Below are 20,636 nucleotides of genomic sequence, written 5' to 3'. Positions count from 1 at the left end.
ATGCTAAAGTTTGGGCAGTGGGCTACATTAAATTTTAGCCTTTCAAAAACCATAGAACCAAAGAAATGGATTAGTGCGGTTGTCTGTTCCGACATGTGCCACAAGCATTAGCACTGCTAACGTCAGCAGCTAACTAGCTTACTAAGTACAGTAGTGACCTAACTCAGCTAACTTCCAACAAACATTTCATTTTTGGTTCAGGTTACAGTGAAAAACAGCTCATCATAGCATGTTGCAGTATTTTCCTACTGAGTGGAAGTTAGCCAAAGATGATAGGTCAGAGTTCAGGCTAATGCTAGAAGCTCTGTCCTTCTTTTCAATGGAAGGGCAAGTTTACACTCCAGAACTCCCAATCCAACCAGTTCAAACACGCTGTTCGAAATACAAACAAGCATAAATCCAACCTCTGTTTGTCCAAGTATGCATGCTAACAAAATCAAAGTCATGGCACTCATATTACTAAGAGTGAAACTAAGAGTGAAGCTCTACACTGCGCTATGAGAACAATGGCGTCTCTATATCTGCGTCTACGTGAATCATGATGAGGAAGATGAGTGTTTGCCTCTGACGTCCAACTTCAGCCTGTTTTTTTTTAGTATGATATCATATGTCAAAATCTGAAACAGGGGTTTTGTTTATAAAATGAGCTGGAAAGATTAAAAATCAGCCAAATACAGTGTTTTCAACCTCCTGGCAGCGCTGACGTTAGCTTGATCAGCTAGCTTGTCATTTCAGCCGCAAAATCAACAGCCGTCAGGTAGAGGTGAGAAGCCGGCTTTTATCTGAATCTGCCACCACTATCAACCGCATGTGCAAAAGCTGTACATTCCTACAAGTGGACATATTAGTGAAAAGTTTATAAAGCCAGTGTGCAGTACTGTTATGGAGCCACGCTGTGTTTCCACCGAAATGCATTTCCTGGTGGCGTCTCCACTGTGCGTACTGTTGTTTTGCTGTCGCACAAGGAAACGATAGAGGAAGAAATGTGCTCAAGGAAAGGCCAGAAGTCTGTGGGTGAGTCAGATAGCTTCCTGTAGTCAGCGAAGGCTTTTGGTCAAACATATAAGACCATATCCACACGCTCTCATCTCTTTTCAGTCTGTCCAACTTTACATCTTGCGAGCCTAAATTGTTCAGGCCTCCGGGTTAAGCACACATTTGTTTCTTTACTCTCTCCAAATGAAGACGTTTCGACGCGTCACAGCTGAAAAGCACAGGTGGAACTAATTACATTAATGAAGACACTGTCTCAGCAATTAGTGCACTGAAATGAGGCAGTTGGTGTTGTTGTTGTTGTTAGTTCCACCTGTGTTTGACAGGTCAGAATGTCTGCGGTGAAAAAGGTCTATTCAACTTCAGCTTTACGTTTTTAATCCTGGCCATCGTATATCTTGAGGGGTTTGTGTGTGTCATTTCTCATATGAGCAGCTGTAATGGACTACAGACATGCAGTTCATGTTCTTGAATATGTTACTTAAATAAAACTAGCCTCAGTATATTTATCAGTTCTATCAATTTCCCAGAGTTCAGAGAGCCATTTGCAAATGTCTTGTTTTGTCAGATGAACAGTCCAAAAACACAAAGATAACCAGCTTCCAATGACAGAAAACAGAGAAAACCAGCAAATATTATCATAGGAGAATGGTTAGAGTAGTTACATATGTCATAGTATTGTATTATTATTATTATTGCAAAGTGTGTACACTACCTGTACAGTATGTGTAACACTATAGACTTAAATATATCTTCATGCATATTGGATTTATTATTCATATCTAAACCTATACCTACACTGCATGATGTATAGTACACACATCATGACTGCTTGATTTACACTACTGGATTTTTTGGTCTCTTTCACATATATAGTTTAAGCTATTATAATGTATAGCTTGTACATGTAGTTCTTTACCTGTAAATTTCCTTTTCCTTTACAAATTGTATTCAATTCCACTTTTTTTTCACTCTCCGTGTGTTGTGTCCTGAACAGGAGTTACATCATATTAAGGAAACAAGCTGCAGCCTGTTGCTTACTGCGGCTCCCCGGTCCTCTGCTGCCACCTACTGGTCCTGTAAAGCACACTGTATCAGTACGGGAGTGTGTGTGTGTGAGAGAGAGAGAGAGAGGAACAGGATACACAGAAAAAGGTCATGGATTTCAACATCCGGAATGATTGTCTTGAATGAATGTCAGAGTGTGTGTGTGGATGTGTGTTCCTGTGTCTCACAGGCTGTAATGTGATTTATAGGAACACGGTTAGCTCGGATTCCCCTCAACCCACCCTGTGTTTCCACACAAACACACTCATTTGTTCTTCACACCACACGCATACAGGCACACACAGACTCACAGCAGCAACAGCAGGTCTGTCTGAGGTCTGCTGGCTCTGAGCCCAAACACAGATCCCAGTCATTTAATGCTCTTCACTGAAGGAGGGGGCACCTCACTGTAGGTGGATTCATCATCATCATCATCATAATCAACATCCTCTCCATGTCACCTCGACCCAATGTTTGTTGGCTTCAAACTGCAGCTGAACTAATCTTAACTGGTTTACATGTGCACTTTAATGATTCACATGTTTGCATAACTGGTAAACAAGTACTGTACACTGAACTGGTTAATAGGGAAACTGGTCAAACATGTACCTTAAGTTCATTTGCATGCCGATCAAGCAAGTTTACAAGTACGCATTACGTTTTAAGGTTAAAGTTAACTGGTATACAAAGGTTATAGAGCACGCATGTACAATCTTATGCAATCCAATACAACAGCCCTGCAATAAAAATTAAAATAAAACATAAAATGCAATTAGTTTGTTTGTTTTGACACTGTAATTCAACACTGTGGTACATTTCAACACTTTAGTTGTCGGCAGTGGGGTTTCTAGTTGTAAAATATGTCCAACTCCTGTACTGTAATGTAATAGGGTGGACATTAAAAAACACCTTTAAGTAAAATACAGAGCAAAACTGTGTCCTCCTTCAATATAAATCAGCACAGAATATCCTCAAAATGACCAGGACCCAAACAAATTGCCACTAGGTTTAGATGGCCAGTATATTAGCACCATACAAACATTTGGTAATGATTACATTGCACATCACTAGTTTTGTTAAATACATGTTTTAGGACATATAAAAATACTTTGCTTAAAAAACTTAAAGGCAAAAATTGTGTCTAATATAGGATCAAGTTTAGTTACCTAGTAAACAAATGTTAAAATTGCTTCTACTCCAACTGCTCATAGAAAAATCCATAATCTATGAATATGACTCAAAGTTTAACAGCTGGAGAAGACATCTCCTGTACGACTGCAAAGAGTTACATTCTCAGTGTATGTGCACTGGAGGTCACTATCAAATCAAATTCACTCTCAAATCGACTTACTGAATCTGAATCCTTTCGAATCCCTTTTCTTATTATTATCATCTTATACCTAATCTTATTAAGCTTACATTTTAACATTTGCAAGTTACTTAAGGCTAAAATAACTCCAACTCAAAGATGTCTGAGAGGGCAGAAACTCTACAGTTTGTGTGACAGACCAACGAATTTTGTGACCTGAGAGTGAGATGAGCAGCAATGGTAGTAGATGCTAAAAAAGTGAAGTGAACAGTGAAGTACTAATCACTGTTTTAAAATGCTGAAATCCTACAGTACATGAAGAAGCCGGCTTAACACTGAGCATTCCCACGCTGGTGCAGCTGCATCTCTGCTGGCAAATGTTCACTATACGCTAGCTGAAGTGACAACATCTCTAAAATGAGTTGATAGCAACAACAACAACAAAACAAAGACAAAAACAAACAAAGGTTCTCACCAGGAACATTGTCCCTGTGGTCGAGGTGGCCATGTACTGAAGCCTGAACAGGAGGGCTGGCAAAAAAGTCTGCAGAATCAACACTGTCTGTAGCGTGATGTTGGGAAATGGCTCATCTGACCAACAGTCCAAAACTAGGGATGTTAATGACTGACCATTGATCAATTAATTGCCCTTAAGAGTTTAACTGATTGAAAATGTATTAACTGAAAATGTATGTTTTGTGTAGCATTTCTCCAGAGCTCGCATGTAATAACTTTTCTACCACAAGAGGAGCTTCTCCTTTGACTTAATGAAAGCCAAGAAAGCTATGGCATGTACAGGCACACCACAGGAAGAAGTGGTCAGTGGGAAATGGAGAGGCGAGATGAAAAGAGCCAAGCGTAGTCCTGTGGGGAAGCATTACACCGTAAAAGAGAACAATGCCCAATGTAAATACTGCGACACCATTCTGAAATCCGACTCTGGTACGGCATTGTTGTAGCATCTGAAAAGTCAGCAGCCGACGATCACTGTGCAAGTCGAAAGTGGAACACTGTCCTCCAAGCAAGCTGTCAGGTTTGTGTTAGCTAGAAGAGACTGTAGCAAGCACCAAGCTACAGGGCTGGTGACTAAAGACTGCAGTTCCTCGAATGACCACTTGAGGGTGGCTCCAAAAGTGAGTCATCCCGAATTTTATGGCAGAAATGAACTCGTTTACAGCCTCTCTATAGCTAATTTCGTGGTTCACAACAATTGTACTGGGAGTAATTTTTTTATTACTTTATAAGGCTTTGATAATTGGCAACCAGGCTCCATCCACGCTCCACCTCTTAGCCCATTTTTGGATTAGCTGGGAGTTTGGCAGAGTCAGGCAATGCCAATATAGTTACAGCCAGAGCCACTGTCACCAACCTTTTCAACAGCTCTTCAGAGACCTGTGGGTAACATCATAGAGACGACGGCCATGTTTTGTACTGTCTATGGGCTGTAGTGATGTGCATGCAGAGGCAGCAACTAGTCTATACTTTATGGTGAAAGAGGACGTGATGCCTATAAACATGGTGGATGGTGATGGAGCTCCTGAGCAACTTAACTACATCGAACCAGGCTATCGCATCCTCTCAAGAGGTACAATTACTAGTCATGTGGAGAGTCAGTACAAAGAAAAGAAAGACAAACTTAAGGAGGAGTTGCAGTCAGCCAACAAGGTGGCCTTAATGACCGACTGCTGGACTGCGCTAACTGCGGCGAGTTACATCGCAGGTACATTCCACCACATCGATGAAGACTAGCCTTTGAAATCTGTGGTCCTGCAGGCGATGCCATACCAGTCAGACGCAGAGCAGAAAACCTAGCTGAAAAATTGAACGAGGCGGTGCGGACATGGGGGCTAGCTAGTCAAGTGACAACCTGTATACAAGAGAAAGCAAAAGATACTGTGGCAGCAAACAGCATAAACAGGCATTCTGTGCCACCAATGGATTTGCCAGTTATGTGTACTGGGTCATTGCTGCAGCTGGGAAACTGGTGAGGCAGCAACGAATGACCGTACCAGCTACCAGCTCGCCGGCTAATACAAGATGGAACGCAGTCTACAAGATGATTGAAAGAGCATTGGACCAGCACTGGGGAGGATACAGCACCAGTCTGGGAAGGACTCCGTGCCACTACAATTATGTCTGGTGAGACGTCACAAGCTCCAACACATAGAGATTGTCTTTATCCTCTGAATTTAATTGAAACCATTTGTTGGCTTAATCAGAACTGCAGAACTGCCACTGTAACTTAAGGTAACTCATACATATTATACAAATATTATTTGTGTGCACATGGTGTCATCACCAGCAGTGATTGCATCAATGTCAGGCCCTCGCCACAAACACCTTGGATTTGTCACTTCAGGAAAGAGACTACTTGCCTATGCTAATCTGCTCCAACCGGCAGCAGCAGAGCCATTTGCGTGGCCACTGCAGCGGATGAATTGAGTCACGTTATGTCCAGCGGAGGTGGAGACGGAGGAATACGGCCTCTAATGAACAGGGAGCCAGGACTCTGCTGGAGGACAGCGTCGCCACAGCCATGGTACTACTCTTTGGAGACCGGTATTTTTCAAATGCACTCAACAGCGCTGAAACTGAAGTCAAAAACTTCCTCTGCAACAAACCCGATCCTCAAACCCGAGCATGTTCATGAACAAAACTAATGTGTCACTTCAGCTGTTTATACAAAACTTAAATTGAGAAAAAAGGTGTGTTTTGTATTTAATTGTTGCTGATTAATTATTGATTGTTAACCTATTCAGCTATCTGCAGATTGATTTTCTCTCAATCCACTGATCAATGAACTGACTAATTGTTTCAGCTTTACATCCATAGCTCTCTTGCTCTTCATTAAGTCAGATGACTATAAGCTTTTGTTTTGACAATGGCTATTTTTAACAGGCTACAGGTGCATTTAGTTCAAAAAGACAGACAGAGGGACAGTCTGGTTGATCCCATTTACACTTGGTTTTTAAAATGTAGTCTGTATCTGGACACAGTATCCAGATAAAGAAAATGTATGTTTAAGCAATAGTGTAAATATGCCACGTTTTGAATGTGATGGATCTGCCAGACCACATCTGGTCATACCTCGAATTACTGATGATTGTGTGTGTGTGTGTGACAGAGTTTCATTAAGTTTATTAAGTTACCACTAACTCATTAACTCACAAAACTGTGATTTTTTGAGGGAGTCTGGGGCCACCTCAAATTACTCAGACGCATTCAGACGATTGGTTATCATTCAAATAACAGATCTGGATCCAGATCCCATCTCAATACCAGGTGTAAATGGGGTTTTTTATAGCTGAAAACAATTAAATAGTTGACTGACTGATTGATAAGTTGAACAGCACTAAATAAATTGGTAGCTTTTTTCATTCTGTTTTTTATTTAAATGCCAGTCATTGGTTCAACCATCTTGATTGCAAAAGATTTCCTGCTTTTCTGTGGTTTATATCACAGTTTTATGGTAATCTTTAGGATATTGAGACAAGCATTTTTAGATATTTCCTGACATCACACAGACCAAACAATCAATTGATGTAATGTGAAAGTAATCACCAGATTTAGCAATAATGTACATGATCATCAGTCGCAGCCCGACAGTTCAAAACTTTTGAATTGGTAACGCACAATGAAAACTTACAAAAGCAAAATTTTAATTTCAATTAAGTTCCTATAATTAATAAGCCTGTGTACAAATGGTCTTGCCTATTTCTGACTGCCTTTACAGAATGTGGCACTTTACCAACTCTGCCAACTTTCGAAAGGACTCACAGGAAGTCCAGCAACTGGGCTGGGTGCCGTGGTAACAGTGTCAGGGCCTAGATAATGGGATGAAATGCTGTGGGTGAGTGCACGTTTGTGTGTGTGTCCCTGTGTGTGTGTACTTAGGTTATGGAGCTAACTAGCTGTGACAGACTAACCTGCTGGCCAACTGCTCCATTAACCTAATGACATGCAGACCAACACATACACACCAGAGAAAGAAAGACAGAAAGAAAGAAAAAGTCAATTTGAAAATAGAACAAGCTAACACTTGAGTCATGTGTCTCAATGTTGCCAAAGCATCAAGAAATTTCAATTTTTCTCTCTCTCTTTCTCTCACTCTGCCTCCCTCTCTCTGCCGCCTCGTCCTCCTCCTCTTCACACCAACATTTCCTAAAATACCTGGCCCCTCCCATTCTGGAGAGGAGCAGGAAGTGCTGCCTGGCAACCACGGAGCTGGCTGCCGTGGTAACGGTTCACCTGAGCACCTCTTCCCTAAACAAACAGCAAGTGTGAGCGAGTGAGAGAACAGGATGTAGAGTCCGACTGTCTGTCTCTTAACAGTATCTGTTTGTAGTCTATATTTCTTTCCCGTTTCCACTGGTTTTCCATCACACACACACACACACACACACACACACACACACACACACACACACACACACACACACACACACACCCTCTCCAGCTGGCTCAAGGAGAAAGGAGACAAATACATGTATTCCAACACACACAGACACTAACTGTCCTTTCAGGACTGACATGTGGACTGCATACATTAAAGATTACTGTTACATGTAGAATAACAATGATCAGTTGCAACTCTACAGATATTAACCACCTATTTTCACATGACACATCACAGGTGTAATGTAGGGTACTGAAGGTCAGGACCCCCACAAGAAGTCACAAGGTCAATGTGAGGAGTGGCCAGACACACAGAGGAGGAAAGTTTGTTAAGTACTTTTTGTTAAGTACTGGCTAATTTTTATTAAACTCACTTTAAACAGCAATAATTGCTTTTCTTGGCTACCTGGGGCAGTGGACACATGTTTTGAGTGCAACATTGACACATTTTTACATTGTTAGCAACTTTATTATTCATTTAGAGCAGTGCTTCTGATCACCTGGTGAATTTAAGTCCAATATCCACCCCCTCTTTTAGCTCTGTTTTTGGTCTCTGCCAACTCCTGAGGAAAATCAGTCCGTCTGCTTAAACGCTGCACTATATTCACAAGCTAATTGCTAACTGTGACTGTCTGCTGTTTGGTGCTTTTTACAGCCTTCTCACTGAAAACAGCTGCATGCTGTGGCCGAAAATGGCAATGAGCTGGAACCCACTGTAAAGCTCTGTAAAGCTGAATATGCAGGTGATAATTATCTGATGCTTTATCACTGTGAGGGACCTCTTTCACTGTTGTCTTATTTTTATATCACTGCTTGATATGTTGGTTATAAAAATATCCATTATATTAAAAGATGGGTACAATACTCACATATCATTTGGATATTTTAAGACTTATTAGTTGCTGTAATATTTGTAATATCTGTCCATACTGGCCATAAAGTGGTCCCTTCACACAAAGGCAGGACAAAATCGATCTTCTCAAATGAACTGGGAATCAAGTGGGTATGTTCGTCCCAGCAGTTGCGTCAAGGTTTATGGTAAATCTACATCTGGTAGAACAGAACAGAGTGCCACAGAGCGAAACAGAACACGCCTCATATAAAATCTGGACACTGGAGGAAAAAGTCAGCGGCATCGCCCTTAAAGCTCTTATGTAACTAATGGAGTAACCCTTGACTTGTAAGATCTGACCCCTGTGCATGATAGAGCTGCAAATCCCTCACCACCATGCTTCTAACCAGACTACGACCAGCTGGAATGATGTGGGGGGGTCAGGTCCTTCAGGGAGGAGGGGCCGTGGATGCATTATGTGAACTGAGTACAGTGTTTCAAGATGGTGCACCCTTTCTTTTTAAAGGTTGCTACGCAGCACCTAAGCAGGCAGTTCTTCAGGCTTCTACATTTCTGGGCCCACAGATACAGCTGGTCATGACCTCCTCAACTGTGACACAACAAAACAATAATTCATGAGTGTATGTTATTTTCAGTACTGTGATGCAATGGAAGGAAGGAAATGTAAAGTTAACGAAGGAAGGACAAAGGTGAATTAAAGGATTACAGGGTGAGGAGAGCCAGGATGGAAAAAAGCAGAGACAGTGACAGTGCAAGATGCTGTGAACAAACTTCAACAACAGCTACCAGAACTATAAAAAAAAAATCATATCTATCCAACTATCTACCAATCTCCCTATAGTATCTACCTAGATATGTGGAGGTTAATGCCTCCACATATCTAAGTAGATGACTTCACTTGTCCCAAACAGCACTGAGACATGACAAGACTTTCGTAGTGCATATTGCAGAAGTACTGCATGGAGATGGAATTAAAGTGGTCTGTGATGTGTTAGCTGTGTACTGGGTTGTATTACTACATAGTACCACTTTTTGATGTGACGGCATTACTGATTTATAGCTTGCGTCTCCAGAGCAGAACAAGTTGGTGCATCTACGCTGACTATGTCATACCACTCGTGTATGAATATAGAAGTTAGTGCCCTTGAGGCGTGGCACTGTGTGCTCAATAATTACTGCAGAGCAAAGTGACAATATGCCCACCAAGTTGTCGTCTGTTCGCTCCCCAAGCTAGCTAGCTAGCTATCCTGAGGCTCATGTGAATGCGACACCACCAGAGTCAGCACAACCAGCCCACAGCAACACCCTACAAGTTTGGGTGGGTCGCAATTTCCACAGGGAAGCCACAGCTACAGCGCTAATCGTCACTCAGAAAGCTTTCTAAACAGCGTTAGGCAGCGCTGGATGTCCCACTTTCTGTTGCAAGTAAAATGTTGAAAGATTTTTCAGGATGGCAGAGACACAGGATGTGCTGGGACATTCCCCAAGTCCCTTTCTGTCGGGCAACAGAGCATTAATCGGCTATTTTAATAATCAATTCATCATGTCACTTGTTTTGGAAGTAAAAAGTTCAAGTCACTTCTTTGTTCTTATAAACATACACTGCTGTCCAGCAGTCCACCTCTTCTGGAAGCATAATTCTTAACTACCATCTTGGGCATCACATGTTCAACGTCAATTTTAACACTTGCATACACCTATGACACATCCACACTCAGGGTTAATAAAAATGCATGCTACTTATGGCTTGGACAGCTAACAAATCCAATATCAAAGTAATGCACAAGACAATTCAGAGGATGCAAACTGTACTGTGAAGTGATGTTCAGCTGGACTAATTGCAGGATGGTAACCCATCAAGATAAAATGGGATTATGTTGTTTGTTTTGGACTGTTGGTCACAGAAAACAAGACATTTGAAGAAATTGCTTTGTTTTTTAAAAAAGTTGTAATGGGCATGTTTTACCATTTTGTGACATGTTTTAGAACGAACAGTCAATAAATCAAGAAAATAATCAAACAGTCATTAGTTCCAGGCCTAAATTGCCCATGACTCACCCGTGGTGATTTGCTAATTTCCTAAATGAAACTCAGTTAGAATGAAGACTGTCATCAGGAGATAAAGGTAGCCTACTTTATATTTCTAGCTGATATAAGCATTTGCATGAGGCTACAGCCGTGATCGTTTTGTTTTCAGCGCGAGATCAGTCCTGCACGTGTGATCACATGTGATTGTAGGTGTTTTTACACCAGTGGATATCTATGGTGACCCAATTTGTGTTTCCTCTTAATGTTCTTCACTCTGAACCAAGCTGCATCAATGCGATGACTTTAAACTCCTTTTGTACAGTCTGGCTATGCTCAGCTTTCAGTATCATTTAGTAGAAAAGATTTCTATGGTTTGGATCCCCTGGGCGGCCACCGAAAGGTTTAACACTGACTAATAAACAATAACTTAACTGAATTATTAGCACTTTTTCTTAGCAGCAAGATTCAAATATTGCAAGGGGAAATGCAAAAAAAAAAAGACTAAAGCCCAGTAAACTTGTCATATTACAAACCACAAAACCTCTGACAGAGATGGAGGTATGAGGCATATAGATTCCTGGTCCTATGTTAGAAAGGAGGATTTGTCAATCTCATCAAAATCACTGGCACTTACAAAATTAGATTTTTATTGAGTGAAGATAAAAATAAAAACATGTTACTTGATTTTTTCCATGTTTCTTTCAGAAAACAATGCAGTGGTGATAGTTGCAACAACACGCACGTTGTACGTAAAAGAATTTGGGCTTGTTTATCTAGATAGCTTAGTTGTGACTAATGGTATCATAGTCCAGCAACTGCGCCTGTCCGTCGTTTTAACCAGGCTGAAGTATAAACCAATGCACAAAAACATGACAGACTAAATATTAAAAGCCATCCATGTTGCCGTCCAGTCAGCTCTACAAAAGCATCATCTCCAGGACCACACTTTTCTGGGACTCTTTGTCATTCAAACACACGACATCAGAGCAGCAGCAAAGTCAGTTTTTGCTCTTTTGAGCTTTTTCCTCATTCTTAAACGGACATTGATGACATGGGAAACAGTGCCGAAAAGTAACAGGCTGCCATATTTCATGCTGTGCGTGAACTTGATCATTGGGAAGAAGTTGTTGCCCTCACTGACAGCGCAGCTGGAGGAAGCCTCAGCAGAGTGCCAGACACCTTCAAGAATAGAAATGTGAGAACAATGCACAAATATGGTCCAAATGAGGGTCCTCATTCACAAATGTAAGTGTACATTGGACAAGATATATTATAACATGGTGCTACATTGGTTTCTAGCCTCCTTATAGCTTCCAGAGGATGGTTTCTGACACTCACTTGCTAGCAGCTATTGTGTTACCAGGCTATTTGGATAGATGTTCTACACTGATAGCCACTGTTGGCCTCCAGCCACCAACCATCAGTGTTCAGGGTTAACAGCTCCTGTCCTCTGTTAGCTTCAGGCTTATACTGAAGCTGAGGGCTGTTTAACTTCTGCATGTCAGCCGCTACCTGTGCCCCAGTTAGCTGCTAGCTCTTAAGTTAACTGTTGGTCAGTAACTGCCGGCACACCAGCAACTATTGTGTGAAAGCACACACAGCTGTGAAGTGCTACCTGTCGGCTGTTAGCCGCTGGGTCTGTCAGGTGTCACTTGTGTCCTTTAGCTAGCTACAGCACTGTGGTAAGTGTTTCTAAGTTAGCTACCATGTTGACTGTATAGAAGTGGACTTAGGCAATGACTTAGCAAGCACACGATTTCAGCCCCTGGTCCGGAGGCATTCTTCAGAAACCCTTTAGCTGCCAGTCGGTAGGTTTGTCTTTGTACAGTCACGCACACACGCACGCACACGCTCCCTCATACACCCCACGGTACCGTGGACGTCGGCGGGTCCTCTCGGAACGCGTATCGGCGCAGAGGTCGCTTCCTCCCGGCTTCGGTGTCCGCCTCGGCTCGGTGTGTCCCCCCCGTAGAGCTCCTCCGCGCTCTTCTTTCACACGAAAACGTGTAATTTAACGAGCAGGACGCGCTTCGCCTCCTCCATATTTACAGTCTGCCTCTCTCACCCTCTCTCTCTCTCTCTCCCACCACCAACAACAACATTATTGACGTCCTCCTCCTGCCACGTGACCAGTCTGCTGGGGCTAAAAATAGCCCCAATAGAAACCAATGGAGGCAGACAGACATGGCAGAGATAGGCAGGCAGGCAGGCAGATACACAGTTAAGTTTGTCCTGCTTGCCATTTTCACCTTATTATCCCATGTTTGCTCCCCATATGATGCCTCAGGACACACAACAGAGCTGCTGACTTCAACTAACCGCTGACTGTCAGACCCACAGACAACACAGGCGAGGACTGAAAGACTTAGACTAGTGCCAATCACTTGAGCAATACAGAACCAGTCAATCAAAAGAAAACCATTTTTATGATCAATTTCAATTTTTTCTAGCTTCATTTACCCAACAAAATGTCCCACATCTCTCTGCTGGCTTTCCTCACGCCTGGTTTATTGGCTAGTTTTGTTTGTGTCTCTGGGCTGTAACCATTGCCGTCACGTCACAGTCACAGATCTTAGCATCAGATTTGAAAAATGTGTATGAATGACCTTTCGCAGCACTTCCTGCTGATCTGAGGGCGTTTTCAGAACTCTCAAAGACTCCTCTAACCATCTGGAGAGATAAATATTCCAGCGCCAGGCCCCCAGGTGCTTCAAAAAGCCCCGGTCTCACTGTGAGACAATTCTTTCATTGGTTATTTCATAAATTGTAAATTTAAAAATGACAATATGTACCACTAAATCACAATATCAACTGATAAGCAAAAAAAACAAGTTCTTAAAGTGAGAATGTGTGACTTTTGAAAGAAGAAATAACATATTCTTCCTGTTCCAAATGAAAAGTTCAGCTTAAAAAGACATAAAACACACCCTTGGTCATTTCAACACGACCAGGAGTTTTGCTGCCACAAAACTTGGTCTGGTATGACCAGTAGCTTATGTTGTATAATGTTCACAAAGTTTACAGACTTTATGGCTCGTCTCTATTTATGCTACTGCTATACAATCTTTTAGCATTCACCATTATCCCATAATTGTCCCTTGTGGCCTCAGGAACCACTGTTCAGCAAAAGTGACAGTGTCACTTTAAGGCCCGCATCATGTCAGGTGAGAATTAGTGAGGTTTAGTGGTTAAGTCGTATATATGTTCCCAAACATCAATTAAAAAAGCAAAAGCCAGTTGAGACACAGTAAGCCTTGAGCTTTCAGGACCTCAGGAGCTATGGGGCCTTGTGGGAGTTGCCTGCTTTGCTTGCTTGGTAATCCAGCCTTGGAAATCACATTACATCATTGCTTTCCAACATTTTTCCATAATTTGACAATCCTAATCATTTTAGTCATAATTGCTTCAGTGATCCTCTGACTTCAGTGGCTTCTGGGACATCTAGCCCCATCATTAGGTCAAAATCTCTGTTCGTCCAATACTGTGGTTTATGACCAAATTCCTGCAAAACTAATGACATTCCCATCACCCTCAATAGCACTTTGTGTTTTCTCTGAATTAACAAACAATAGCGTGCTAACATGCTTCACTATGATGGTGAACATGAGACACTTTATACCTGCTTAACATCAGCAGCTTAGCATATAGCTGAAAGCACCGCAGTGACTCAGTGCAACCTCACAGAGCTGCTAGCATGGACGCAGACTCTTGTTCTATTATTCAACTGGCTTTTCCAACACTTAGATCGGCACGAATCTTAGCCCACTGTATCATCATGTGCAAATGTGTTGACAGCATCTCACTGAGACAGTCAAAGGGTGCAAGCTGAGCACCAAGCAGCCTTGGCTGAGAAACAAATGCAAAATACAATGCAAAGGCGCACTGTGGAAGTAAGCATAACAGAATCATGTTGGGACTTCTGCTCCATTTGGGGATAAGCCTGTGAGGTTTTCAAAAAAACGATTTAAAAATAACTTTAATTATGATGCATAAGGATAAAAATAAGAATTAACAGTGACAAGATGGACAAAAGGTGAAAGTCATTCATCATTGTTTACAACATAAGGCGAGGAGAGGGAGAGACAGGAGAAAAGGAATCATGGCTGAAGCTATAAATATCTGCACTCTTAGCAAAATGTGACTGCAAAACAGATAGATGAGGAGGGGGAGGTGGAGGGAGCAGAAGTGAGGGAGACTGGGGAAAATGAGGGAGGAAAGGAAGTGAGAGAATCCAACAGAGCACGGAGGTTGGAGAAAAGATGGAGGGAGGAAGGAGAGAAGCAGGGACAGAGATGGAGGAAGGAAAGAAGGAAGGAAGGAAGGAAAGTTGGGGAGGGGGATGATGGGGGAAGGAAATGAAATGAAGGAAAGGGGAGAGTAGAGAGACAAGAAAAAAGAGAGGAGAAATATTCTGCTTGAACAGAGGAAAACACATAAGGTAGAAAAGAAAGAGAGCGGGGGTGGAATGAAATGACGGAGAGAGTGAGAGACAGAAATAGAGAGAAAGAAAGAGCTATTCTGGTAATGATGTTGTTGCCATGGAGACGCTGTCCTCAGTCAGACTACTCCACAGGTGCCTCGTGGGTATTTTTAAAGGCCTTCACTGATTGGTGGAGGTCTTTGGAACAGAGGACTATTGATTGGTTGATAAAGGTGAAGGTCAAAGGTCATTCCATTGAATCCCATCACCCTCCAAATGCGTTCTCATCTCCTCGTCCTTTTCTTCTTCCTCCTTCCGTTGCTCGCTAGTCTCTGAATAGTCATGAGCTTAAGTCAAATAAAGCTAAAAATAACACACCACATACATCCTGATGCAAAATGCATGCACACACTGTGCTCGGTTTAAAGGAAAGAGCAAGAGACCTTTGTTTACATTAAAGTGGCTGGAATCTATATTTTTATATCCACAATGGATCACATGACTACTTGCAGCATAGGTGAAAGGGCTTGTTTGCAGTGACAAACCCACAGAGGAATCATCAACTCTGCAGTTCCCCTCAGCTCTCCAGAGACAGGCGAAGCTAGCTGGTGAGCATAGAGGAGCGTGTAGCTGCGAGCCACATACAGAGTAAACAAACAGAGCTAAAAGAGATCGGCTATATGACTTACAGTACATTCATCAGGTAGACAGAGCCTCCAAATAAATGCTAATGCTGCTCGTTGTCTGCTGTAAATACGCAGCTGGTTGCTGACATATTCGCCAAATGCAGCTTTGAAGGTGACAGCGCATCAGAACTGAAAGATACGGAATCACATTGCAATTAAATAGTAGAAAATTTTAATTTATATGATTAAACCTGCATTTTTGGGTCAGTTGAGAGCAAAAACACTCTTGGAAATTATTGCGCCCAACCACGAAATAGATCAGCACATTTAACAAGTCATAATGTGTTAATTCATGACCTTTTGAGGTGTTAGTTGACATTTTTTGTTACCGTTTGAATGAGCCAGGCTAGCTGTTTTCCTTTGTTTCCAGTCTTTATGCTAAGCTAAGATAGCAAGCTGCTGGCTGTCGCTTATTTACTGCACACATGTCAAATTGGTACCAATCTTCTCACCCAGACAGCAAGAAGTGTACTTCCCATAAGTTCACTATAACCAGAGGTAGCAATGGTTGTTGTGTTACACATATGAAATCACATAGGAGTTTGAAATCACACACACACACAGACACAGACACACACAAACATATATATGAAATATATCAATAACTGTACTGACTGTACTTCCTGACGAGTCACCAAAGACTAACTGGTTGCAGGTGATGGACAAATGGAAATTCACAAAATTATATACCATTTCTATTCCATCATGTAATCAGTGTTTCTTTAATTGTGACCTAATGCTGCACCAGTGGGTGGATATAAAATCTCAGACTAATAGAAGCATCACAGGTTCAAACCCACACAGGTAGAAATGTGTCCAGCCACACTGAAGGAGGGCCGAAGACTTCACTACATTATTACACTGGAAGGACGGTGAGAAAAATGGGCCCACTGGTGTCATTGAAAGTTATAAGACAATAAAAGGGGAAGACAGAGGGAGAGAGAGAGAGAGAATGATGAGAAAAGATGAACGAATAACATGTGAGTGTGTAGCACAGACACACACACACACAGCAAAAGGAGCAGTGGTGACTCAGCCTCCTGTGAGTCACAGGAGAAATCAGAAATGTCAGACAGAAAAACACACACACACACACACACACACACACACACACACACGCAGCTGTAGCCACCAGTTTCTGACATTAATGGAGAGAGCCTTGACAACTGTTCTCATTCCACCTTCTGAGTTACACACTGAACACACTGCAGCCACATTTTTTTAGACATCTAATCAAACTTTTTTTTACCCACAAAGACTTTAGGTGAATATCTGACAGTGGGAGGAAGCTCATCCATAATTCTGCATCTTCCTGTGTTGCCCTCTGAGCCCCTCAGGTCCCCCATCAGGTCCCCAGACCCCAGGGTGAATGCCGCAGATCAGCTGCTACTCTGAATTATCCAAGACTGCAGCGCCCTCAAGAGGAGAGGAAGGGAGGATGCATGATGTTGACATGTCACAGTAAAACTCAATTACCTCAACTGCCCTTACAAACGTTACTTTACTTGACTAAATATATCTATTATTGTATTTAGCTGCAATATTGAGATATTTGTACTTCCAGTACTTCAGTCTTATGCTTCTTTATAACTATTTCACTACATTTTAGAAGGAAATATCTGTTTTACCCACTAAATTCATTTGATAGCTTTAGTGACTGCTTATTGTACAGATTCAGATACAGCTGAGAGGAGGCAAAGATATACAATACCTAAAGATTCATGATCGGAGCCTCTATTAACAGTATACTAATGTGTATAATATTGACATGTTGGACTTCACTTAACATACAACTTATTCTGTATATATGATAAATTCATTTTTTTTTTCATTTTGCAATCACTGCACACCGGTCTATACCAATTTTATATTTGATTCTATTGTATTTGATATTTTATGCATGTCATGTTTAATTCTTATTCCTATTCTGTTCTGTACTAATTTATGTCTTTACGTCTTTAATTCTAGTTTTGTTGGAGGCAGCATGAAAACTAACAATTTCACTGCCAGCCAGTGATTCACTGGAAGCTTTGTGCGTAACTTGAAACCTGAAACAGTGTCCCAAAGTTGGTTACGAAAGTTAAAGTACACACGGTGAGGCGTTTGCATGTCAGGAGAGAGTGAAACTCCCTTCGGAGGTTGCACAAAGTCTTTCGAGGAAAACAATTAAAGCGAAAAACTGTCTCTTTGTTTATTTTTTTTTTCATTCTTAGTGTGTTTTAAAAGGTTGCATTAGTCATGTGAGGGTATAAATGAGCATGACAACGCATCTTCTCTAAATAAAACGAGAAAAGCAACCAGCCACTTACATAAACTGCGAACTCCCCGTGATGATCCAGCTGACATGACGCACGTGGATTATCAGTGCGGACGGGGTCTGAAGATTTGCAACACAACTCTTACTGAGAAAACTTCAAACATGCGGGAGACAGAAAATATCTAGAAAAAACGGTGATTATCGTTAGATCCCGGTTTATGGCGAAATAAATGAATGCCGGTAGCAGTTGTGCAACCCGCGCGTAACCGGACGCATCGTACATCCACAACCGCAGGCTGCAAACGCACTCTAGCACGCATGTTCTGGCTGCAGGTATTTAACAGTAAAGGAACTTATTATCACAGGTTTATAGTGATGATATGAAAGGGCGTTTTCTCAGATTTTGTGGAGATCAGAGTGCGCATCTCTCTCTCCGCCGTGCGCCCTTACATCACAGCCACCCGTAGCACTTTCCCTACAGAGTATATCACATTTCCAAAGGAGGCATTCTGCATCTTTATTGTTTCGGTGAAGAAGTGAACAATCCAAGCACTCCCTCCACCACTGCCAGCATGAATGAGTCCTATCACACCGATCACATCACATAGTAGAGCTACTGTAAGGCCTGCTACCAAAACCTCCGGTGCACTTCTCAGCTCAGTGGAAGATGAGTGGAAACAAATGGATTGCACCAGCAGCAGGCCCGCTGTCAGTGTTAGTCATAACGCGCCAACAGCAGAGGCAGGTGCGGCAGCGTCAGTGATGATAGTAGCAGCAGCGGTGGTGGTGGAGGTGAAGTGTGAGTGGAGGGGCTAATTGTTCTGATCTGCCTCGTCCGCTTCTAATGAGCAGCTGCGATTCACTGACAGACACTCCCCCCTCCGCCTCCTTTCCATCACCCCCACCTCCTCCATCACCCCCCTCTCCAGTGTCGCCAAGGCAACAAACCTTTACACTGGAGCTGTTAGTCATCGGTCCACGCAGCCCACCCCCTCCGCCCTTCTCTCGTGATGTTGTTGTGACGTTACTGTGACGAGTCCACTTCAGTTCATTAATATATATATTTACACATCATATATCCGAGCTGGACCAAAAGAAGAAAAAGTAATTTTATATGATGATGTGTGAACACAATAAAAGGCTAATAATAGTAATAAGTGGTGGCGTAACACTTGTTATTTCCTCCTGACAGACTTGCTGTCACATGGGTTGAGCTTGTTTAGGAGGGCATCCAAAACACACACACACACGCTCTCTCTCTTTCTCTCTCTCTCTTTTTCTCTCTCTCACACACACATCTGCATGGCCACAGGGAGGAGGAAGGCGGGTCTGTAAGTAGACTCCAGGACTTCCTCGGGAGAGCAGAGCGGATCCTGCAGCGCAGTAAGTGTTTCAGCTCTTTATTCTCTCATATTCTTCCCCCCTCCTCATTTAGAAGCTGTCCTTTTGTTAACGCTACCATGACTTTTATCAGAGCAGGGGTGAAACGATCTCCTCACAGTGAAACATAGTGTAGAGTCACGCGTAACGCGCGCAGCGGCAGGTAACATGTGACAGCTCTCTGCGGGACCGAGCGCGTTTCCCTGTGATCCTCTGTGACATCCCTGCGGTTGTGGCGGTGTGTGTGTGTGTGTGTCCGGATCGGGAGGGGTGATTGACTCGGGTGAGGTGACAGGAATGACTTTCAGCGGCTTGCTGTGTGCAGAAGCCGCGGTAATGAGGCGTGCAGGAAGAAAGCCGTTTGATTTTGGGCCTTTTCTGCTCATGTCCTCGTATGAAGTCCGGCCAGCTCCGTGCGACACTTCCTGCATGTCAGCCCTTCGTCATGTTTGTGCTGCATGACTCTTCCGCTGATGGAGAAGACGATAAAAGCAGCAGATGTGGGTTCCGCGTCTTGTTTTGTTGTGAAAGAGCTCCGCTGCGCGTCTCACCGTTACGCATTAGAGAAGAGAGTTTATTTGGGAAGGATTTGCTGAGCGGTCTTTACCTGCAGGCCTGCTTTGTGCTGCTCTTCTTCTGAATTCAGTCATTTTGCTTTTATCTGCTATCAGTCAAACTTGATTTGGAGTTCACAGTGAAAGAAAGTATTCTTACAGTTTTGAGGTACTTGTACTTGACTCAAGTATCCAAACCATATGATCAATATATAAAATATGATGCATGCTTATATATCTATCTATCTATCTATACAAGAACAGGAATGGAAAGTATGAATGGAAAATGAAAGTGAACGGTTTGAGGTTGATAACAGTCCTCTTCAGCGTCAGTGGACAGACTGATGGCCTCTGGGAGGACAGATCTTCTGCTGGGCGTGTTGGTGCTCTGGTTATCAGTCTGTTGCTGGAAATCCCATGTTTCCTGGCTTCACAGCACGTTTTGGTCAGTTTTGATACGAAGGACATCTATGCAATTGCAGCTGACACAAGGGATCGCTGTACTTGGATTTGTCTCTGCATATCATCATGACAACAATTTCTTTTCTATGGCTTTGTGTATGAAGGTCCTAAAATCCAGATTTGGTTGCTGGATTCCCTTTGTGGGGTGGAACACACAACAACTGCGACTCCATGACTCCTCCACAGTTAAATGTGTTTTTGTTCCACACAAAAGCTTAAATGACTCAATATCAATTACTAAATTAAAGGGGG

General features: G+C 42.4%; 1 protein-coding gene across 1 annotated transcript in view; it reads right to left on the bottom strand.

Moving 5' to 3' along the window:
- LOC121621479 (histone deacetylase 5-like) overlaps positions 1-12,649 on the bottom strand; it is a 58,872-nt gene extending 46,223 nt beyond the window's left edge. Inside the window, exon 1 of the mRNA XM_041957956.1 lies at positions 12,500-12,649. The gene's annotated coding sequence lies outside the window, so the exon portion shown is untranslated. The remainder of the gene's footprint in view (positions 1-12,499) is intronic.
- Positions 12,650-20,636: the final 7,987 nt, after the last annotated feature.

This window comes from Chelmon rostratus, chromosome 17 (genome assembly GCF_017976325.1).
Source record: "Chelmon rostratus isolate fCheRos1 chromosome 17, fCheRos1.pri, whole genome shotgun sequence".
In the NCBI taxonomy this organism is placed as follows: Eukaryota; Metazoa; Chordata; class Actinopteri; order Chaetodontiformes; family Chaetodontidae; genus Chelmon; species Chelmon rostratus.
This window is presented reverse-complemented; position numbering and strand designations above follow the sequence as displayed.